At 55.0% G+C, this 23,888-nt stretch overlaps 2 long non-coding RNA genes across 3 annotated transcripts; one reads left to right on the top strand and one right to left on the bottom strand.

The window, feature by feature from the left end:
• Positions 1-12,866: 12,866 nt before the first annotated feature.
• LOC140642842 (uncharacterized) lies at positions 12,867-22,924 on the bottom strand. The gene is made up of 2 exons (XR_012039247.1): positions 17,231-22,924; positions 12,867-16,563 (listed from the first exon to the last, which is right to left on the bottom strand). It is a non-coding gene; the product is annotated as an uncharacterized lncRNA (long non-coding RNA).
• On the top strand, positions 19,557-21,066 carry LOC140642841 (uncharacterized). Of its 2 annotated transcripts, none has more exons than XR_012039245.1 (3): positions 19,557-19,740; positions 19,922-20,180; positions 20,920-21,066. It is a non-coding gene; the product is annotated as an uncharacterized lncRNA (long non-coding RNA). The 2 variants fall into 2 exon arrangements; XR_012039246.1 differs by having other exon boundaries at positions 19,919-20,180.
• Positions 22,925-23,888: the final 964 nt, after the last annotated feature.

Genomic DNA, 23,888 nt, shown 5'->3' with positions numbered 1-23,888 from the left:
GACATCTCTGGAAAGGTCCAGAAGAAAACAATTTGCAAATCATGCTTTCCTGAATATACAAAGAACACCTAGAAATCAATAAGAAAATAAGGATGTGAACAGGCTGTTCATAGAAAAGGAAATACAAAGGTCTCTGAAACTCAGGTCAAGACTGCAACCTTCTTCAAAAGAAGAAAAATGCAAAATAAAATTATACTGAAATTCCACCCTCACCCTCAGCAGGTGAGGAAAGTCATGACATTTGAGAACACACTGACGGCATGTCTCTGGGGGAGCAGATGCCTTCATCTGTGGGAGAGTAAATAAGTAAAGCCCCCAAGGAGGGCAGTGGTAACATGTCAAACTGACAACCGCACATTTCCTTTGCCCTCAGAATTGCAAATGCAGGTATTTATCTCACAGGTATAACTGCGTAGGAGGGAAATGGGTTATTCATAGCAGTGTGTATGTGTGTGCGGGTGTGTTGCAAATACCTTCTGTCAAAAAAAAAAAAAATACCTTCTGTCTATCAGTAAAGGGCTGAGAAATTCTAGAACATTCATCCAATGGAGGACCATAATGAAGCCATATAAGTGAGGCTCTTTATGTATAAATGGGGAAAGGTCTCCCCAAAGTAGTGTTGTGTTCTATCCGTGTCTCGTTATGGAAAAAAGGCAGAGAGGAGAAAGATCGTGCATCTGTTTTCTTCTGTGTATGCTATACCCAGATGTCTGGTCAGCGGGGTAACAAGCCAGTGAGGTGCTGACCTCCCCCAAGAGAGGAAGTGAATGGCTGCGAGCGAGGCACCGGAGGGAGACTTGTACTGTACCCCCTGTGCTAACTTTCAGAGTTCATCCACGTGAAAATATTTTCCATTTCAAACATTACATGAAATTAAAAGTTTAGCGGTCAATTTTATACAGAGGGGGTTCTGTGGGTGTGCAGTTTGTAGGAGTCTCCCCCACGAGGGCCAGGGTGGAGGAGGGCAGGAGACAGGGTGTCCTCTGGAAGGGCACTCCCTTTGGTTTCCTGATTTTTAAAACAATAAAATATTTTATTTATTTGTTCAAGAGAAAGGGAGTGAAAGAGAGAGCACAAGCAGGGGGATGAGTGGGGAGTGGGGGAGAGGGAAAAGCAGGTTCCTTGATTCGATTCAGGGTTCGATCCCAGGACCCCAGGGTCATGACCTGAGCCAAAGGCAGATGCTTTACCGACTGAGCCACCCAGGTAGGTGCCCCTGCTCTCCTGATTTAAACTTCACAGCAATCTCCCCATTTTTTGGATGTGGACATTGAGACTCAGAGCTGGAGAATGACACCTGAGCTTACGAAGCTGGGGTGCAGCGGGGAGCCAACATCCCTTTCACATTCACGGCTCCTGGCCCTCCAGCCGGCTGTCACCACACAATGCCACCCCCAGCTGGCCGGCAGACGTGACATTTCTCATTTCACTGGCGCTGGCCATTCTTCCTGGTTATTTGACCAAAGTGTACTATTGTTTGCCTGAATTACACTTTATTTTTTAAAACAATAGAAAGAAAAGGGGAAAAAAGGGATAAGTTGATTGAGCAGTTATAGGACTAGAATGATTCCGGGCTAGATTTACCAGGGACTTGACTCAGCTGGCCCATTCATCGGACTATTTGGGAGTTTGCTTTAAATGTAGCAGGCCCTGGATTCACTGGCTTTTTGAATAGGCATGGATTTGGAAAGAAATTCAATTAAGTGGTTCTTTGACTAAATTAACGGGATTATTTTCTGATTGAATTAATGGCAGTTTCTTTCAAGACTTAATTTGCCTCCTTCTAAAACTTTTCTAGACCTTACCAGGGAGTGCTGGGGTCCACGGGGGCTCCTACCACTCAGCTTCACTCCTTGTGGCAGTGGCTTCCTGCCAAGTCCGGTCCTGGGGCCACTTCCTCTGGGAAGCCCTCCAGGACCCCTGCCCTCTCTGCCCTCACAGCAGTCATGCCTCCCTGGCCTGGCTTCCTGGTTCACACTGGGTGGTAGTGAAGGGTTTCCAGAACTGTTTCCCCATAAAGCTTGGCACATGTTTTGGCCCAGAGCTGGGGCTCAGGCCAGGGGAGGAATGAATCTGCCCCACACCTTCTGATTCCCAGGCTACAGGGCACAAGCTTCCCTCCCACACAGCTGGGCCCTTTGGTTTAATTCTTCTGAGAGAGGGGAGGGGGGTTCTAACCAGCCCATGGCAGAGTTATAACCCAATATGCCCCCCACTCCACTCCCATTCCAGCCAGCATCTGACACCCACTAATACAGATCTCCAAAGTGCATCAGCCTCTCCAGTTTACAAAGAGTTCCCTACCTGCCCTGATACTCAGAGCAATCCACTGAGGGGTGAGTTCTCCTCTCCCTTTTACAGCTGACATCCCCAGAGCTCAGAGAGAGGCAGGCTCTTGCCCAACCACACACAGCCAGTGGGTAGGGGATGTCGGGACAACAGGCTCCCAGACTGAGGCCAGGAGGTGTGCAGGGTGGGAGAAATCATAGGAGAAGCCTCAACCTGTGCTTGAAAGGTAGAGGGATGAGGCCTGGGGAGAATTTAGGTTCACAGGGCTTAAGCCTGAGCTGAGATGGGGCAGCAGAAGGTCAGGGAAGATTCTACAAAATCCTGAGAGGTGAGGAGGTGGCTGGCAGTAGTGGGAGGAGGAAATGGATGTACACTCACCTATTCAATCATCAGCACACCTGAGGGCGTGCTAGGGCTAGTCCTGGGCTGGGCCCCGGATGCAGGGAGGGGTTGGCAGGACACTCTAGACCACTACGCTCAGGAGGCGCGTGCTCTGGAGTGAGGAGGTGCAGGGGGTAACTGGGCCCCCCCTTGCAGGATGAGAAAATCTCTGGAGGTGGGAGGAGGCCCAGGGCGGTGGTCAGGAAGGTACCGAAGGAGGAGGAGGTGTTTGCCTGGCAGGGAAATGAGAATTCTGCTAGCCAATGCTTCTTGGGTGATGCTGTGCGCCTGGCTCTCTTCTAATTGCTCTCCACATACCGACCCTGTTAGCCCTGCTGCCAGCCTGGGAGCTGGGGCTCAAGGTCACACCGCTGGTAAGAGGCAGAACTGGATTTGAACCCTGGGCAGGAAGGTTCCAGAGCCTGGCTCTTACCTGCACTGCAAAGACCTCACGGTGCAGAGTCACGGGGGGGGGGGGGGAGGGGGGGGGTGCACAGAGTCACCAGCAGGGGGGACAGACGCTTGGGGCTATGAAAGGGGCCACAGTCAGAGGCAGATGTACTTTGCTTTTTGCCATGTGGCCAGAGGCATAGGGATGAGCAAACAGAAGGCAGAGGGCTTGGGTTTAAGCCCCTCCTCATGACCTCACAACTGTGCAAGCTTGACCTCTCCGAGCCTTAGTAGTCCCATCTGTAAGATGGACAAGGAACCCAGCCTGGAAGCTTAGGGAGAGAATGCCCAGCACCTGCTCAGTAAAGTGGGGTCCCTTCCCTGCCTTGCACCCCTGAGGAGGTCAGGGGCATGGGAGCTTCCCTCTAGCCCCTCTTCCAGGGGCCTAGAAGGGTCTTCTTGTCCCTCCCACTAGGTATACACAGAGCTGGCTTGCCTCTGGCCAGAGGTGCCCTCCAGAGAAGGAAATTCTTTGAACTTCTTGACGATGATGGCGTTGGAGATGATGACGTGGTGATAAAGAGGATGCTGGTGGTGCTGGCGGTAGTGACAAAGCTCTGGCCCCTCCCTGACATACCAGCAGGCCCGGGCAGCCTCAGCTAAGTGCCAAACATAGCTCTGGGGTGGGGGTGGGGGTGAGCATCCAGAAATCTCCACAGTGGCGGTGGTGACATTGGTCCTCTTGCCTTCTGGGCCCCACCCTCAGATCATGGCTTTGATGACTCCCTCGGCCCCACCTTGACTACTCTCTGACACAGCATATTCCGTGGGACCAACTGCTCAGGAGGCCGCATTTCCTAGAAGGTTGTGACCAAAGCCCAGAGAAGGGAGACCCTTGCCTGAGGTCACACAGCACATCTGGACCCGGCAGAAAGCCAGGGTTTGGGACACTTAGCTCTCTGCCAGCCCCACGTGCTCCTGCTGAGTGACAGGGAGGTGGACAGGAGCCCGCGTTAGACGCACCTCCCGGCAGATCCTGTCTGAGTCCCTCCTGTGCCCTGGCGGCCCTGCCCAGGGGAAGGTCACAGGGAGAAGATCCAGGATGCCCGCAGAAGAGGAGACAAGATCAGGCTCGGAGGGTGGGAAGGGGCATCCCGAGAGGACAAAGGTGAAGGAGGGAGGGAAGGACCGGGCAGGGCGTGGGTTCCTGGGAGGCTGCTCCCCGAGGTGGGCGTGGGTGCCCACGGGGCCAGTGCAGGGCTGTGCGCGTGGTGGGGCCCAGTAACCTCGAGGAGTGATGAGAGAGGTCAGCTGGGGCCAGGGCCAGGGGCCTTGGATGCCAGACCGAGGCCTCTGGGTTATATCTGGCAGGCCATAGGGGTCCCGGGAGGTTTTTCATAGAGGACAGAGCAGGGCGGGGTGGGGGTTCTTCCCAGAATTCAGGGGTGTGCGTGACAGCCAGGACGGTGGGGGGGGGGGAGGCTCTAAGTCTCCCGGAGTCACAGTGACCAAGAGGTCTCGGGAGCATGGAGTGTCTTGCCCAGTGGGACTCTGTGTGTAGAGGATGGGGTCTCGGGCAGGTGGAAGGCGTTGGGACACCAGATGACCGTGACAAGGGAGTCGTGAGTGTGCGCTATGCCCTGCCTGCGGCCCCCACACTTCCTTCCCCATTTGCACTCGATGCTCCCATTTCAGTGCCCTTGCCTCTTGGGGACACACTCTCCCTCCTGTTCCACATCTTTGGGAGACTCCTTCTCCCCTGCTCTTCTCCCCATTCCTGCTTATTTGTTTATTTTTTAAAAATAAAAACAATCTGGGATGCCTGGGTGACTCAGTGGTTGAGCGTCTGCCTTCGGCTCAGGTTGAGAGCCCGGGGTCCTGGTATCGAGTCCCGCATTGGACTCCCCGCAGGGAGCCTGCTTCTCCCTCTACCTGTGTCTACCCTTTCTCTGTGTGTCTCTTATGAATAAATTCATTAAATCTTAAATCTTTTTTAAAAAATGGAAACAATTTTTAAAATGGGGCTAAAATATACATAAGTTGCAAGTTACCACATCAGGCATTTTTTTAAGCGGCACTGAATACATTCGTTGGCTGTGTTGTGCAACCACGATCACCACCATCTCCCCAAACTGCGACTCTGTGCCCTCTGAACACTAACCCCCGCCCCCCAGCCCGGAGCAACCACCCTTCTTTCTGTCTCCAAATTTGACTCCCCTGGATATCACATGGGAGTGGAACCGTTTCATAAAGCTCAGAGGACCAGCCAACTCCTCTGGGAAGTCTCCCTGACTCCCAGGCCTGCTCCACGTACCCCAGCAGGGGGGGCCCCAGAGGGCTTCTACCCCAGCCTCCTGCTTCCATCCACAGGCCTTCACTGGGGTCAGGGGAGGAAATTCTTTGAACTTCTTGGAAGTCCATGATGATGATGATGATGACGAAGGGGAGGAATTTCTGGCCTTCCTGCTGCCACACGTCTCTGATCAGGGCAGTCCCTGGGTCTGGGTGCAGGGTAGGGGTGGGGAGGACCACAGCTCTGCTGCCACAATGACTCCAACCCCTCATCCTCTGCACCTCTCCCCATGGTCCTTGATGCTGGCCCTGGTGGCCCTGGTCGTCCTGTGTCCCACCCACCCACCGGGGGTCCTGGAAGGCTGGCCCAGGCTCTCCCCCACACTAGCACTGTCTGGAACACCCTACTCTGGTCAGCCGGCAGGTCTCTTCAGTACTTTTTTGCACCGTGAGTGGGTAGGACTGGGGAAACTGAGGCACGGGGTGGCGTTCTGACCTGCCCCGACCGCTCTAGAAACCTGCTCCCCTACTGCTCTCCAGGCTCTGAGGCCACATGGGGAAGCCACCTGCTGGACCCCTGCCCAGGATGCAGGGCAGACCCCAGGCTCTGTGGCAGGTGTGGGAGCCAGTCTGCCCTGGGTTCGTATCTCACTCTGCTCACTCCTTCTGGTGGCTGTGGCTCAGTCCTCGTCTGTAGGTGGGACAGGGGACGGTGTCGCCTCTCACAGGGGCTGGAGCACCCAGTAGGCAAGCACTCCAAGTCGGGGCCAGGCTTGTGCGAGGGGCTCTGCAAATATCCCCTCTGCCGTTTTCTCCTGCCCTGAGGTATGAAGGGGCCAGCTCAGTGGTGTAGACATGGCCCGAGGGAGGCAGGTCAAGTGCTGGCCTGCCTCCGGGCTACCATGAACCTTAGCATCTTCCTCTTCCTCCCACAGCTGCTGTGCTGTGCTCAGGGGTTCGAACCCCCACCCCAAGCCTTGTCCCTCCTCTTGAGGGAGATGGAAGGGGCTTGTGTTTGGCTGCCCGCAGGAGACCCTTGGAATGGGGCCGGGTGGGAGGCAGGGCCTGGGCGGCAGGTCCTGTGACAGACACTCCAGGGGTTGTGTAGGGGGTCTGCTCCCTGAGCCCGGGACTCCCAGGGCCCTCGGGAGCCTGAGCCCCTAGAAGGAGCCTCTCCCTTCTTGCTCTGTGTGCAGAATGGACTGCCAATTCTTGTTCTGTGTAATTTTTCTTTCTTTTAAGATTTTATTTATTTATTCATGAGAGACAGAGAGAGGCAGAGACACAGGGAGAAGCAGGCTCCCTGCAGGGAGCCCAATGCGGGACTCGATCCCAGGACCCTGGGATCATGACCTGAGCCCAAGGCAGATGCTCAACCACTGAGCCACCCAGGTGTCCCTAATTTTCCAAATTAAGGTAGGAGGGTGAAGTTGCTAGGTCCTTAACCGTCTAGGGAGGCACTAGGCAGAGCAGTCGAAGGAGGCACACTCTGCCCTCGACCTCAGTGTGAGCACAGCAAGTCCCTTCCCCTTTGGGGCTCAGGTTCCAGGTCTACACAGGGGTCTCCCAGGCGGGTGCTGGGGTGGAATCAGGTGTGACCGCAGGGGACGCACCTCCCTCTCTCAGCTTCACTACTCCCCCCCCCCCCCCCCCCCCCCCCCCGCCTCCCCGGGGGATGAGAGGCGTCTGTCAGACCCAGGCGGGACCCCACTTTGTGAGCACAAGAGCCCCTCTCCTCTTATTACTAAAGTTCACTCCCGGTCACGGTCAAAAGAGTCCCTTGCAGGCAGCCTAGTCCATTTGATAGATGGGGAAACTGAGGCCGCCGTTTGAGACGACGACCTGCTTGCTAAAGGTCCCAGCTCAGCCAGCTACAAGCGGACCGGCGCGGGGGCTAGAACTCAGGCGGGGGCGGCGCGGAGGGCGCTCGCCTGCTGCCCCCGTGTGGCCGCTGCGGGCGCTGCAGCCGGGTCGCGGCGGTGCCTCCCGGTCCGGGTCCCTGCGGTGGGGGGAGCGCACTCCCCGGTGCCCAGTCTCCGGGGACGCGGGGGCCTGAGCCTCAGCCCCTAGAAGGGCCCTGGACGGGTTCACTTGTAATAGGGAAACCGGGGACGCTTCTGGGACGCAGTGGCCCTTGAGCAGGTGGCCCTGAGCATGGGCGAGCACCCTGCCTGGGGGAGTCCTGGCCAAGGCTGCAGTAGAGGCCGTGGTTCCCGACGGCAGAGTTCCAGGCCCGGCAGCTGCCCCAACCCTCTCTGTGCGTCCTTTCGCTCTGGGAGCGGGTGGCGCGCGCGCACCTCTCCCGGGCTGCCCGGAGGTGGCATCTAAGGCCTCCAGCACAGGCCCTGGTCCCACCGACGGGGTGCTCAGCCTCCCCCATCCCTCCCCTGCCTGCAGGGAGTTTCCTTCAGTGCTTTCCCCACCCCTTAGATGGGGTGCTGGGCATGGTCTCCATGCAGCCCTGGGGAGGAACCCCACTTTCTAACCTCCTTCTCCCTAAAGCGGGCCTGGGGCTCAGCCCCCGGAGCAGCAAGGCAGGAGCACCTGGCAGCCACAGAATCACCCTGGCTGACTTCATTGCACTGATGTCCACCTTTGCCTTCTGTCTCTGGCAAGTGAAGACTGATTTCCATCCATTGTAAAAGGGGAGAGAACGTTCCCCCCCCCTCTTTTTAAAGATTTTATTTATTTATTCATGAGAGAGAGAGAGAGAGAGAGAGAGGCAGAGACACAGGCAGAGGGAGAAGCAGGCTCCACGCAGGGAGCCCGACGTGGGATTCCATCCTGGGACTCCAGGATCACACCCTGGGCCATCCGCAGGCGCTAAACCGGTGAGCCACCCAGGGATCCCCTCCCCCCCTTTTTAAAAAGATTTTATTTATTTATTCATGAGAGACATAGAGAAAGGCAGAGGGAGAAGCAGGCTCCCTGCCCGGGACCTGATGGGAACTTGATCCCAGGACCCTGGGTTTGTGACCTGAGCTGAAGTCAGACGCTCAACCACTGAGCCACCCAAGTGCCCCTAGAATGTTTCCTTTTAAAATAAATTTGTTTAGACAAAAAAGTGAGTTGATTTGAAAATATATTATGTTTGAAAATCAACCTAGTGCAGAGGCTCACAGCTGTGACAGCCAAAGTGACGAGGGCCGGGAGGAAGTGCCCGGTGGGACTGGGAACTCTCTCACCTCCCTCCCTCGGCTTGTGTGTGAGGCTGAAGCCTCTTGTTCTGTGGACTCACTGCAGACATTCAGCCCTGCACGCCCCATGTGCTGGAGTCCATCTCCTCTTTGGTACAGAGATGAGCCCTCCCAGCCCACGCGGGGTCCCCACCAGGCTGGATGTACACCCACCCTCCTGAGCATGTTGGATGTGGGCAGAGTTGGGGACAGGAAGGTGGGGCCCCAGCGGGTAGTCTGTTCCACCAGCACCTTGTCCCAAATGAGAAGAGATCTTCCAAGACCCCTGCGTGTCCCGGACAGAACCAGGACGGTCTCATCAGCACCTGCTATTGGGATGTTCACTTGTTCTCCTGCTGTTTTCTGAGTGGACTTGACTCTAGTGAATTGAATGTTTGCATCCCCCCAAACTCATATGTTGAAATCCTAACCCCAGTGATGGTACTGGGCGGGGGAGTGGTTGGAAGTGATTAAGTCATGAGGGTGGAACCACCACGCATAGGATTAGCGCCCTTATAAAGGACACCCCAGAGAGCTCCCTCCTCCGTTTGCTGTGCTGCTGTGCGAGGACACCGGGAGGAGATGTGAACCAGGAAGCAGGCCTCACCAGATCCCGAATCTGCTGGCACCTTGATCTTGGATTCTCAGCCTCCAGAACTGTGAGAAATAAATATTTGATGTTCAAACCACCCAGTCCATGGTATTCTTGTTATAATCCAAACTCAGACACTGAGGTGGGCTCCCCTTGGGGAGCTTGAAGCTTTGTGGGAGCAGAAGCCAGCTGAGCACTTTGCTGGGAGAAGCTTCAGACTTAGTGCCTGTGAGGGCGGGGGTGGGAGGGTGAGGACCAGTGACGGCTGGGAGAGCTCAGGCTTCCGGCCAAGGTGATGGGGTCATGGGGCTGGACGGTACCTGGAAAGAGGAGCAGATCAGAGGATGCTGAGCTTGTGTGGGGCCTTCTGAGCTGGAGGGGTCTGGCTGGGGAGGCCAGGCGGAGGGGTCCTGGAGGACTGAAGCTGCAGATGCCCTCACACCCGGGATGCCCTCACGTCCTTACTGCCACGGGTGAGAATCCATCCATTTCACAGATGAGGTCAGTGAGGCCCAGAGAGACAAGAAGAGCAGGCCAGGTGAGCCAGGGTCACCCTGCGCTGAGTGTCTGAGCAGCAGGAACTCTGCTATGGGGGAATTGGGCCCTCAGAGAGAGTCCTAAGGTGAAAACAAAGGAGGTTCAGAGTCCTCATAGAGATAAATCCCCACCACTGATCCCTGTGTGGTCTTGGGTAAGTCACTTCGTCTCTCTCTGCCTCATTTGTCTCACCTGTAAAATGGTATGAAATACCTTCCTCCAGGGGAATTGGAGGAGTAAGTTAGATTTTTGAAAAGTGTGACCGTGCCAGACCCAGCAGTGGGCACCTAGTAAGCCTGGCATGTAATGAGCATTCCTTCCCCTCCCTATACTGGCTGGTACAGTCAGGAAGGCTGCCTGGAGGAGGCGGGACTTGAAAGTAAGGGCTGATTCAGAGAGACCCAGAGTGAACGTGGAGATGTTGCTGGGCTCCCCTATCACCCCAGGGGCCCTGAGTGCCAAGGGATGTGGCCCTTTGCTGTGGTCACAGCTGCCCTCCCAGATCCCAGAGCACCCAAAACTCCAGCATGGGGATATCTCTGCCCAAGAGCAGGGAGAGATAATAAGACTCTCTTCCCACCCTTAGCGCACACCCATAGGCCCCCAAACCTGGTCAGCCTCTGTTGGAAAAATCTCTCTGTTCCCATCTGCTCTGCTCCGGATAAGGCCTTGTTTTCTGGAAGGAAACCAGTGTTCATTGAAGAGTGTGCTCTGCTCCCCTTATTCCATGAGACCCTTGACCCCCGGCATTGCCACCCCAGGAGCCAAGTACCATTACTACCTGATACAGATGAGGAAATGGGCGGTCAGGGAGAGGGATTCTTTTTTTTTTTTAATTAATTAATTAATTTATTTATTTATGATAGTCACACACACACAGAGAGAGAGGCAGAGACATAGGCAGAGAAGCAGGAGAAGCAGGCTCCATGCACCGGGAGCCCGACGTGGGATTCGATCCCGGGTCTCCAGGATCGCGCCCTGGGCCAAAGGCAGGCGCCAAACCGCTGCGCCACCCAGGGATCCCAGGGAGAGGGATTCTTGCTGAAAGAGGCATCTTGACTGCACAGGTGGGCGCTAACCACTGGACAGTGCTGCCTTGTGCAACTGGCTCCCCTTTTCATGAGTTTCTGGGGACAGGACTGAGGTCTCCCCTGTGCCTGGCATGAGCCTGGCATTCAGCAGGCTCTGAGTGGATTTTGAGTGAGTGAACAAAGACAAATGAGTGACGTTTGATCTGTGGGGGACCCAGAGACATCACCCTAGGACTCCAAGATGCTGTGGACCTGAACGGGCAGGGGATCACCTGGGGATGTGCAGAGTAGCTTCCAGAAGGACCCACGGGAACAGCACTGGTGGTTGCCTCTGGCATGGGGGTGGAGAATGAGGGAAGAAGGAGACTTACTTTTCTGTTTGAATGTTTATATTATACATTACAAGGTGCATATATTCGAATGTGTTATAATTATAAGGCATTACCATGTGGCTGCTCAATAAACGAGCGCAGAAGTAAATAATCACCTGGGAGGGCTTCTGGAACACGTGGACTCCTGGGCTGCAGCCCTGGAGGATGGAAGCAGTAGGGCTGGGGGTGGCAGGGGACCAGGATGAGTTCCCCAGGTAATTCTGTCACAGGTGGCCCTGGACCACACTCCGGGAACAAAAATCACCAGCTGGGCCCTCTTCCCACCAGCCACCAGCCGGGCTCATTTGCATGGTCTTTTGCATATTTTTGCATGATTTCTCTGGTTCCAAAGGAGGCCTCCGGTAGCCTTGTCCTCCTTTCTGCCAGGTCCTCAGGAAAGCCTCTCCCCTCCCACCTCCTCCCGCAGCACCGCCCCATCCCCAGACCTGTGTAAGCCCCCTCCTCCCCACCTGAGTCCTCCAGCTAGATACACCATTCTTGGACCCCGTCTCCCCATTCTCCTGGTTCCCCAGGGCCTGGCACACACACATCTCCTCCCCTGGAAGCCTTCCACACCTCCCAGCTGAAAGTCTGTCTCCAGTCCTGCCCTCCATCCCCTCCCCTAGCCTCCCAAACACTCCTGCCCCACTTAGGAGCGTCTCCTGTACTGACCACTCTGGGCCACTGGAGACCCCATGAGACCAGAAACCCCATGAGGCCCATTTTACAGATGAGGAAACTGAGCCTTCGGGTAATCACGTAATTCACCAGACCATGAAGGCTCTTTTCATCCCACCAATCAGCCTCCTAAAATGCCCTTGTGGCATTTTCTCCCAGCCAGGGTTAATGTTTGGGTTTTGTTTTGCTTCATTTGCTTTAATTGGATCTTTAAAGTTACTTACTGTAAAAACATGCAAACAATCCAGAAATATACAAACATAATATGAATTCTCTCCTTGCCCTCTCCTCCCTCCCCCAATAACACTCTCTAGGCAGAGCCACTGCAAACTGTCTGGGGTGTCCTTCCACTTATACATTCACATACAGACATGATATGTACAAATATACAGGCATGCAAAAGGTAAACAATTTAAAGAGCAATCTAGAAGCCTGTAAAAATTGCCAACACTTCTCAGGAGCACACCCCTGTGCCCCTCTGCACCTGCGCCCCTACTCCTCCTCTGATTCTCCTTGTGGATTGACCACATATATGTGTATTCTTAATAAATTTAGGATGAGGAATGCTAACTCATCCTGTGTGTTGTGGTCAACTTTACTTTATGAGACAAGGCTAAACTATTTTCCAAGGAGATTGAGCCAGTTTTTACTCCTACCCAAAGTTGGTGAGAGTTCTCACTGAGCCCTATCTTTGCCGAACGTGAAACTTTATAATTTTCGCCAAGCTAGTGGGAGTAGAATTCCAACTCAGTATGGTTTTCATTTATACTTCCCTGATTGCTAATGATATTGAATATCTGTCTTATTGATATCTTCTATACCCTTAATGATTTTATCTTCTTGATATACCGGTCATTGAAGGAGTTGTGATAAAATCACTCATTATAATAATAGACTTGCAAGTTTCTCTTTTTTTTTTTTTTTTTGTCTATTTTGAAGTTATGTTATCAGGTGTGTGAGTCTAGAACTGTTATATCTTCTTAGAGTTATCTATTCCTTCCTTGTACCTAATAATGCTTTTGCCTTGTAGCCTTGTTTGTTATTAATATAGTGAAAAGCCTTTTGATTTTGATCTTTTTCCAAAGAAGGACAATTTATTTGCCTCCAAACAAACTATTACTAGTTGACCTTAGTGAGAAATGACTTGATTTTTTATTTTATAAGTATTTATATTACAGAAAATTTTCAGCACATACAGAAGTACATAATCATATACAATGAACACCCATGTACCCAGCGACCTGTTTAGACACATACTAAATCAAACTAAATAACCCCCTTAGCTCAATCATCCCATATTATTTTGAGGCAAATCCCATATACATATAATCTTTAAACATTTGACGATGTATCTATAAAAGAAAAGAACTTTTATTTTTTTAAAGATTTTATTTATTTATTCACGAGAGACACACAGAGAGAGGTAGAGACATAGGCAGGGGGAGAAGCAGGCTCCATGCAGAAAGCCGGATATGGGGTATGATCCCGGGATCATGCCCTGAGCCAAAGGCAGTCAGTCGGGCAACCACTGAGCCACCCAGGTGTCCCAAAAGAAAAGAACTTAAAAAAAAAAATCCCATCACAACATCCGATAACAACAATTCTCTAACATCATCAAATATCATTTTTTTTTCACTTTGTTTGAGTCACAATCTAAAAGCCCATCAGGGTGTGTAATTGGTCAACTAAGTCTCGACCTAGAGGTTCCCACTCTATTACCTTTATTTTCTTTGCAAACAGGAACCAAGTTTGGCTATTTAAATTTTCTTCTTTTAAAAATTGTTTTTAAAGATCTTATTTATTTATTTATTCATGAGAGACACAGAGAGGGAGAGAGACACAGAGACATAGGCAGAAGGAGAAGCAGGCTTCCTGCAAGGAACCCGATGTGGGACTCAATCCCAGATCCTGGGATCACACCCTGAGCCAAAGGCAGATGCTCAACCCCTGAGCCACCCAGGTGTCTCTAAATTTTCTAGTAATTAAATTAAAAAAGTAAACAGAAACAGGTGAAAATTTCCTTACAGAAAATGTTAATTCTGTATTTAAATTCTATATTTAAGATCTAAAATTAAAACATATTTAATGCATATATTTAGTATATAAATTATTTCAGTCATCTATTTATTTAACCTGACATGCCCAAAATATCATTTTTAACATGTAATCAATAATTTAAAAAATTAGAGATATTTTTCTTTTTTCTTTTTTTAAGATTTTTTATTTATTTATTCAGAGAGAGAGAGGCAGAGACACAGGCAGAGGGAGAAGCAGGCTCCATGCAGGGAGCCCGATATGGGACTTGATCCCAGGTATCCAGGATCATACCCCGGGGCTGCAGGCGGTGCTAAAACGCTGGGCCACCGGGGCTGCCCAATATTTTGCTTTTTTAAAAAAAGAATGAGACCCTTTCCAAGACACATGCTTTTTATTTATTTATTTTGATCTTTTTAAAAGACTTTATTTATTCTTGAGAGACACAGAGACACAGGCAGAGGGAGAAGAGTCTCCCTGCGAGGAGCCCTATGCGGACTCCATCCCAGGACCCCAGGATCATGACCTGAGTGGAAGGCAGACGCTCAGGCACTGAACCACCCAGGTGCCCCTTTTTTAATTTTATTTTTAAAGGATGCTTTACACCCAGGGTAGGCCTTGAACTCAAGACTTCAAGATCAAGAGTCCCCTGTTCTACCTAGGAGCCAGCCAGGCACCCTCTGTATGCACTTTTTTTTTACACACCGAGTCTTTGAAATCAGGTGTGTGTTTTGCGTTTACAGCCAGCCCGACACGGACAAGCCACGTGTCCAGTGCTCCTGGGTCGTGGCTGCTGTCGCTGGCCAGCGGCGCCCGGAGTCTGGTCCGGTGGCCCCGGGCCGGCCGCGGCGGGAGCCACGCGGGGCTCGGGGATGTCTGCGAAAAGCGCTTTGCAAACTCCGGTACCCGCCCCCGCCAGAAAATATGGGGACGAAGTCACCCCTGGGCTCAGATCCCACCTCCGTCCCAACGGCCGGCCCCTGGCTGCGTGACCTTGGGGGCGCCCTCACCTTCCGGCCAGGTCTCCGCGGCCGAGTCCTGCCCCGCGGTGGCGGCGGAGCACCTGACACCCTGTGCAGGCGCCCGCTGGGGGCGTTGGTGGAGGGGAGCGTGACCGCCGTGGGAAGCCTTGGGGCGCAGGGAGGGCGGCGCGGGCCTCAGGCCTGGACACGGAGCTGGCGGGCGCTCGGGGTGCAGGCGCTCGGCGGGGAGGGCGGCGGCTGGGGGGGCCTCGGCTGGGCGCCCGCCGCCTGCGGTCCCCGAGGCCGCCACGGGGCGGCGGTGTGGGACAGGGACCCCGGGAAGCAGGGGTCCCGCGGGGGCGAGGTGGGAGGACTAGTTGCCGCCGTTCACCTGGCGGGGACTTCCCCGGGGACGGAAGAATGGGGTCCTTCTGGTTTCTCCCGCGGCAGGAGGGGAAACTGAGGCGGGGAGCCGTTCCCTCCCTCATCTTTATCCGATTCCACCAACAGCTGCTGTGATGGAGGGAACCCGGGCTCTGAGCGGCTGCGGGCCTGTGTTCTCACCTGGAAAACGGGGTCAGGCTGCTGCCACTCTTGCCTCCGCTTTGCAGATGAGAAAGCTGAGCCTCAGCAAGGCGGTGCGGCTTGCTCGGGGTCACGCAGCCCTGCAAAGCCTGTCTCCTGGTCCCCGGGTTCTGTGCCGGCCTCTGCCTAGAAGCTGGCTGAGAGGGGCCAGGCTGGATCTTCTCCTGCCCCATTTCCCTCTCCCATCCCTGCGTCCTGGCTTCCTTCCTCCCTTCTTCCTTCTCCGCAGCCCCGCTGCTCACCCTCCCCACCCTCAGGCGGTCCTTCCCCCATTGAGACAAGTGCCTCTTCCGTCCACGACTCAGGCCTGGCCCATCAGAGGGGTCCATGGCCCTGGCACAGCGGTGGGCTCAGGGTGGGCTCAGGTCTGGCCAAGGAGGCAGGAACCTGGGGCCCTCTGTTGGAACAGTGGAGAGAGACTCCTGCCTGCCCTGAAGCTGAACAGGGGTGAGCCTGGAGCCCATGTGGGATCAGAGGGCTTCTGAGGATGTAGTTTGAGCCTCTAACTGAGAGGAGCTGACCGACGCCCAGGGCTGAGGTCCTGGTTGCAGCCGGAGCCCACTCAGCCTTCCACCTGCCCCCACTGCCCACGCAGTCCATCTCCCACCCATCTCCACCCCCTCCCTGTTGCTGATTCACCAGATCTGAGGATTCAAGGGCCCCAAGATGTGGGTTCCTTCCAGGCTCTGCCTCCACCAGGAAAGGAGTTCTCAGCTCCACTTTGACAGATGAGGCCAGGAGGCGATTTGTCCAAAGACGCACAATTGGCGAGCAGCGGGCCCTCAGGCTAGAATCGCATCAGTGGCTTCTCTCATTTCCTCACCTAGCAAACCTCTTCCGGGCCCCGGCCCAGAGACCAGCTAGAAGGGTGCAGGGGGCGGGCTCTGGAGACAGGGCTCAAATTCCAGATTTTTCACTCACTAATGCATAACCTTGGCAAGTTACTGCACCTCTGTGCCTGTAAAAGAGGGGAAAGAGGAAGTCTCCTAGTGTCTCCAGAAACCAAAAATATTCTGCTGGATGATAGCTGAGCCTTCTTTCCTAAGGCTGTGCTATGCGGTGCCACCCCTCTGCTTGGATGTTCTTCCAGAATGGTCGCCAGTGGTGCGGAGCGCGGTCCTTGGCAGCCTGGTGTCCAGCCCCAGCTGGGGACGACGGAGAAGGGAGTTCCAGGCAGGAGATCTACAGGTGCCAGGCCTCCGCGGTAGAAAACGGTGCCTTGCCCTGGGCAGAAGGTTCTGTGGGCTGAATGAATAAGGTGCATGCTGCCCCCTAATCTAGCAGCCCTGACTCCTTCCTTCTCTGCCCCGGAGAACTTCTGCTCTGTCTGGGATGGGGCTGTGGAAACACTCAGGGGGCCTCATCTGAATAATGCAGCGGAGGGTGGGGGACCCCTGTGAGCATGATGGTCCTGCTCTACGGGAGGGACAGTGTCCAGGTGGAGCTGAGAAGAGCAGGAAGCACTGCCACCGTGGTGGAGGCCCCAGGGTGCCCAGGACCGGGGAGCAGTCACCAGGATGCAGGAGAGGCACAAGGGCGCAGCGTGGCAGTGCCTGGCAGGGTGGGGTGGGCGGGGGTGGGCCCTCAGCTGCCAGGCACCCTCCCACCGTGCCCTGGCCTCTCCGTGGAGCAGCTGGCAGATAAACTGGACTCTGTTTTGGGGCCTGAGGGGAGCTGGAGTCACTTCCTTGCCTCCGTGTCTTCAAGGCCAGGCTCTCCCCATGCGGGAGTGGCAAGGCGTAGACACTGATGGCAGGGAGTGAGGCTGAGGGGCACAGGCTGGCCAGTGGTTGAGGACCACAGCTGCCAAGGGGGCTGGTGGCCTGCTGCCACCTTCGTTACTCTTGTGGTGGGAGCCAGGCTTTCCCTGTTTTACAGAACAGCCCAGGTTCGGAGACACCTAGTCACTCACCCAAGGTCACTCAGCAGCAGTGGCAGAGCCAGGCATTGAGCCTGGGTGATGCCCGAGGCGGCAATTCCAACCGTGGCTGTGCCCGTGTGAGCACGACCTCCATAAGCAGAAGGCTCCTGGGTTTCCTGAGCACCGCAGGTATGCAGGACCCTCTGCACATGTCAGCTCTGGGAGCCCAGGCCCCAGAGGCAGGAAGCCACCAAGACCCCCATTTCATAGATAGGCCCAAGGCCAAGAAGGGCCAGGATCTTCACCTCTGTTGGACATCCAGATTAGCACACACCCACAGCCATGTCCCCTCCCGTCCTGGGCCTCTGTCTCCCCATCTGTAATTCAAAGAGATGGGATCAGGTCCCAGAGGCTCTGTGACCTGTCCCCGGGAGACTGGCAGAGGGCTGGGGGTGGGGAGCGGCCAGGAGGGCAGGCAGTGTGTTCCAGCCGGCCTCCAGCAATCCCATTCTCCACTGAGGCCCAACCATCCCTGAGGGAAGAGAGGGACCGCTCCTTTGCTCCCTCGGATCCTGCCTGACACGGAGCTGCTTACACTGCGCGTCCTCGCCCCTGGGACAGAGCAGTTGTTATTACCATGTTGTTCTCACAGATGAAGCCCAGAAAGGGAAACAAATTGCACAGGACGATTTGGAGAGGAAGGGACGCCTCGCTCAGGGAGGCTGTGGGCTCAAGAACCCTGCCCTTTCTGCTCCCTTCCTGAAGCAACTAGTCAGCCTGGGCCTTCCAAGTAGCCGAAAGCCTGATTTCTTTTTCCCTGGGCCTGGTTCTTGGCTGCCTGGGGGGCGGCAAGGTCACCTGCGGCCTCCTCCTCACCCACCCCTTTCCTGCAGGGACTGGGCCCTAAATAGCCCTGTCCATCCTCTCCATAGGTTTCCACCTTTGCTGTTCAGCGGGCTCAATTGCCCGTGTCCTTCCTCCCCTCACCTGTCACAGAGAACACGAGAATCATTCCACTCCTTGCATTTCCCCGTCATTAATCTGTCCTGCCACCCACCCCTGCTGCGGCTCCTCTGGCTGCATCCCAATCCTGCCTGTTTCATTCCTGAGCCCAGAAACCTCCCCTCCTGTTCCTGCTGCCCCATCCAGCATCCTCCAGAGGCCCCAGAGGAGGCTCAAAGGCTGCATAGAGGCCAGACCCCCGTCAGGACTGCCGCTCGGCCCCTCTGGTCAATCAGCTTCCATCCTGCAGACTTCCCTGTTCAGGTTCAGGCCCATTCAGCTGCCACACGCAGCTTCCCCAGCTTCCCGACTGCTTCCTCTGTCCGTCACTCTCTCCCTTGCTCCAAGACCTCCCAGGGCTCCCCACGGCCAGCAAGAAAAGGCCCCAGATCTTCACCTCCTCTCCTGGCAACTGTCTTCCCCTCACACACCCCCTTACCAGCCCCACTCTGCCGTCAGCCAGCTTCTGCTGTGGCTCAGGGGCTGAGAGGCCTTCACCTGTCTGCCCAGGTGGAGCACTGCGTTGCTGCGAGAACTTGGTAAGAGGCATGGAACCTCAGAGCCTTCCCCTGGGAAGTGAGGATGGTAACAGACTCCCCCTCATAGGGGCACCTGGGTGGCTCAGTGTTTGAGTGTCTGCCTTTGGCTCAGGTCATGATCCGCGGGGTCCTGGGATCGAGTCCCGCATCAGGCTCCCTGCAGGATCCACCCGCAGGGAGCCTGCTTCTCCCTCTGCCTATGTCTTTGCCTCTCTCTGCGTCTCTCATGAATAAATAAAATCTTTAAAACAAAATAAAAAGAATCTCCCTCCCAGGGCTGTGAGTATCAAATGAGAGATCAAGAGTTAAGGCTCTGTAACCTGTGAAGTGCAGACACTCCATTGTTCTGGTTGTCCCAGAAGGATTGTTGAGGTTAACCTGGCACTCTGGAGTGTGGAGGTTCACGGGAGGCTGGCAGGAATGTGTGTGTGACAGGGTGGGGGTGAGTGCCACCTGTCTCCACCCCATGAGGCTACAAACACAGGGCTGGACGGCCACATCCACATCCCCCAACCCAACACACCTCTTCTCTCCACCCTCCTGACTCCCTGAGCCCGTGTCTCCCTCTTTCTCAAACTCTCCCTCTGGCCGGCTCTCGCTCTGTTCTTCTGTGGGCCTCTCTCTCTGCCTTTGTCTCTCGTCTTTCTGTCTCTGGCTCTCTCAAGGTCTCAGTCTCTTTGCTTCTTTCTGTCTCTTGGCCTCCTCCGACTCTGTTGCAGCTGCCCTGTCCCTGCCACCTGCTCCCACACCCGTGGTGTGTAATATGCCACAGCATGGGCACCACCTCCTGAGCCCTCTCCCCCCTCTGTGACCTCACCCTTAGCCCCTGACCAGGTGTTGGCAGGGAGGCCCAGGAGGAAGGGAGGATGGAGGAGGCTCGGACAGGCCTGGAAATGTCCTGGAGCTGAGAAAGAAAGACAGTTGGCTGAGCTCTGCTCTGCTTGGCAGGGAAGGCCCCAGAAGCATGAGGGGCAGGTGCTGGCCTCTGGACCCTCCTTCTAAGTGGCACTTCCAGTGGAGGTGATCCTAGGGACAGGTGGGGGGTCAGGAACCTGGTTCTGGATTGGGCTCTGCACCTGTCCCTCTGTGATGTCTCCCTGAGCCTGTCTCTCCCCCGTCCATGAGGTACCTGGGGGTCCCCTCATGTCTCCCTCCCACTGTGGGCACTGTGTGTGTGCTGACAGTGGTCTCTGTCCAGCAGGGACTCTGGCCTACCTGCCATGCTGCCCTGGCACGTATGGCCGTGGAGCACAGTTATGACAACTGAAACCCAGGAGGTCTGCTCGATGTCTCAAGCCTAAGCAGGGAAGGGCAGATGTGGCCCATGGTCCCACCTGGTGTTGGCAGCACAACCCAAGCCAGAGGCCTCAGGGCTGCCAGCCTGGGGCTCTTTCCCAGCGCCACAGTCTGGGGTTGAAGGGCTGGGGGCTCATGCCCCAGCTCCATCTGCACTTGTTCAGGTCAGCGCTGAATCCCCGCTCCCAGACCATGGTCATAGTAGGTGCTCAACAAGTATTTGTTGAATGAATGAAGCCCTTTGGAATGTGTAACAGTGATGCTGACATTTGAGCTGATGGCCAGGGTGCGGGCAACTGCCTCTGCTTGGGGAGTTCCCACTGGGGCTGGTTGAGGGGCTTTTATACCACAGGTGAGGCAGCCAGTGGGTGGAGTTAGGGGTGGATCCTGGAGGTGGCCAGCAGGTGCAGGAGGGGACAAAGACTGGACCAGTTTGCCAAGTACCAGTTCTGTCCTTCCCCACCCTTTCCCCAAGGCCATTTAGTGAAGGGCTTGGGAGTAAAATCCTGGGTTGTCAGACATGTCAGGCCCTGGAGGTCATTAGGTCCAACTCTTTAACTTCGAAGATGCGGAAAATGAGGTTCAGAGAAGGGAAGAGATTACCAAGGACACACAGTAAGTCAGAACCCATGGTCTTTCTCTGGCTTCCTGCTCTTCATATACTGAGTGCTAGGTGATCTGATTTCCCTTTTTGCAAGGCTGCCGGGAAGCTCAGAGGTCAGTTTTCAAACTGTCTGTGTCTCATATGGTAAACCCATGAAAGCTCTCCTTGGAAGGGAACTCACATTTATTTTGGTCCACTGATGTGCCCAACATAATGCCAGGCCAGGTCACACATGGGATCTCATTTAGTCCATGCAGCATGTGAGAGAGATATACATGCCCCCCCCCTTTTTTTTACAGATCAGGACACAGGTTCAGAGACATCATCAACTTGCCCAAAGTCACACAGCTTGTCCGTGGTGGAGGCAGAATTCAAACCTAAGACCCTCCGTCTCTCATACCTGCGCTCTTTCCTCTCAATAAATATGCACATGCGTGTCTCTCTGCTCTTGGCTCCTGCCCTGGTGCCATTGCCGTACCCCACGACCACCATCCCTCCTCGTCTGCGCTCCCCCTCTCCATCGCAGGAGCTATGGAAGCTGTGGAAGCTTCTTCCCTCAGCAGCTGTGGAAGGGGGGCTTGGTTTTGAAACCTCTCCCCTTTGCCTAGAACTTGGCTTTATGTTGTCCTTGTGGATGCCGGGTGGCATTTGGAGACGGTCTGGCAAACATGGCCCAGAATTCTGTTAGCCCTTCGTCTGAGCAAACAGCCACAAGGAGAAAAGCAAGTAAAACAACAAAACAAACCATACAAAGATGTGGATCGCAGCATCGTGTATGGTGGGGAAGAGCTGCATTCATCCTGGCGCTGCAGGGGAAGGGGCCGCTGGCAGAGCTGTCAGAGGGCTGGCTTCACCGGAGGGACCAAGGCTGGGTTTAATGCCCTGTAGGCTCTGTCTTAAAATTCTTAATTTTATCTTTGAGCTTGTGTTTTGTTAAGTGAAGTCCAACAGGACACTGGGGCACACTCAGCAGAGGAGGTAATCTGAAGAAAGGAAAAATCTTTATATTTTGGGTTTCCCCAACTTCGGAACAAGGGACACCTATTTTCATTTTGCAGCAGATCCCACAAGCTATGTAGCTGGTCTTCTGTGCAGTAGTGGGAAGCCACCGGGCTGGGGTCCAGGACAATGGGGCTCAGGGTTACTCCCCTCTAGGCCTACCTGTGAGGGTTTGTCCTGCTGAGGTCTAGGACTTTTTTTTTTTTTTTTTTTTTAAGATTTTATTCATTTATTTGAAAGAGAGAGAGAGAGAGGTCATGTGTGGGAGCAGGGAGGGAGGCAGAGGGGGAGGGAGTGGGAGAAGCAGACTCTATGCTGAGCATGGAGCCTGGTGAAGGGCTTGACCTCACGACCATGAGATCATAACCTGAGCCGAAACCAAGAGTGGGATGCTTAGCCGACTGAGCCCCCAGGCCTAGGCCCCTAGGCCTAGGCCCTTCTGAGTTCTAGGATTTTTATGAACATCATGTAGTCATTAAAAATGGAAAATATGGAGACTCCATCAATACTAAGAAAAGTCAGTCCCCATAAAAAGGTGCGGTGAGAAAAGCCAGACGCAGGCAGAAGGGCCCCCACCCCCGTCACAGCCGGTGATCTAACTATGGACCAGCAAGGATAAGGTGGGAGTCTGACCAGGTGAAACAGCTGAGCCAGTAGGTAAGGAACAGGTTTCCCAGGAGCTGGCGGGAAGGAAGCAAAGAGGATCCTACAGGAATGATGCCTGAAGGGTGGGACTGGAGGCAAGATGAGGGGGAGGTTTTCAGCTTCATTAGACCACACCCTCCGAACCCCCCTGCCCCCACTTCTCTTCCTTTCTCCCACTTGATACCCCCTCCTTCCTTCCTTCCCTCCCTGCCGCCCACCACTCCCCCAGGCTGTGACTGAAGGGGGGACGTGGGGAGTGCAGGGGAGGGGAGGGAAGCTGCGGCTGGGAAGATGGGGTGCGGTGAGGGAGGGCCAGCAGCTCCCCTTCAGCCAGCCTGCTTCCGTGATTCCAGGCTCCGTGATACCTGAGGCTCCTCCACCTCAGATACAGCGGACACCCTCACCCATTTCAGTGCTGCCAAGGAGCCCCTGAAAGAGATCAGAGGAGCTGCCAGCCAGCGAGCAGGGGGGAAGGCAGGTGGGAGGGCTGAGAAAGGGGAACAGGTGGGAGAGGGAAGGTGAGTCAGCACAGAGCAGAGCGAGCAAGGGTTTGCAGGCAGCCGGCGTGGCCCTGGAGCCTCCCTGCAGCTTGGTGCTGCCTCTGGGCTCCGAGCCTGCGGCCCCTCCCCCGGACCCGCCCACCTGCCCCCCCTGCCTCTGGGCTCCTGCACCTGTGGCCCCTCCCGCCCGCCCTCCAGTGCCCAGGCCTGCACTCCTCCCTGGCACCCCAGAAAGTCCTTGCTTTTCCAGCCCTTGTCAGAACTTGCCTATCCTGTCTCCTCCAGGTCATACCCTCGGGTTAACCTCTAAGATGCATTCCTGGTCAAAGATTCTGAGTCCAAGGGTGCCTGAGTCTGAGGTCTCTAGTTACTGCTGGTCACCCAGGCGCCAAACAAAGCATCACTGGGAATGAGGTTGGCCAGAGGCGATGAAGGTGGGGAGGACTGGATGGTGGGACATCTCTGACCAGTTGTGTGGGACGTGAGACCCGGGGTGCTCTCGCCTGGCCCAAGGGCACCAAAGGCCCCTCTGAGAGCTTGGGCAGCTAGGAAACTGAGTTTTATCTTGCCGAGTGGTTCCCGAAGGCCCTTCAGGGGCCCCTGAAGGCCACAGGTGCACTCTGGGGAGTCTGGGTGGGGGCAGCCCTGCCTCTCACATAGCCCCTGCCTGGGAGAGCGTGATTGAAAGGGAAGCAGGCCTCCTAGCCTCTGCCAGGCTCCACCTTGGTTCAAGTCAGCCCCTTAGTTCCCAGGTCTCCAGGAAGATGGAGACCACAATCCTTGTCTACCTGTTTCTTGGCATTTGGTACGAGTTCGGTGAATAAAGGGATGTGAAGGGTGTTATGTGAAGGGAGGCATTAGGACAAGTTATTTGTTGAGGGATTTGGACCCCAGGCTAGCTTCTTTCTCCAGGACAGAGGCCTCAGGTTCTCTTGTTAAACTGTTAAAGCAGGGGCACCTGGGTGGCTCTGTGGTTGAGCGTCTGTCTGCCTTTGGTTCAGGTCATGGCCCCGGGGTCCTGGGATCGAGTCCTCCATCGGGCTCCCTGTGGGGAACCGGCTTCTGTCTCTGCCTATGTCTCTGCCTCCCTCTTTGTGTTTCACATGAATAGATTGATAAAATCT

The sequence above is a fragment of the Canis lupus genome, chromosome 11 (assembly GCF_048164855.1).
Source record: "Canis lupus baileyi chromosome 11, mCanLup2.hap1, whole genome shotgun sequence".
NCBI classification, from domain to species: Eukaryota; Metazoa; Chordata; class Mammalia; order Carnivora; family Canidae; genus Canis; species Canis lupus.
Note: the sequence above shows the minus strand (reverse complement) of the source record. Positions and strands in the feature narration are given on the sequence as shown.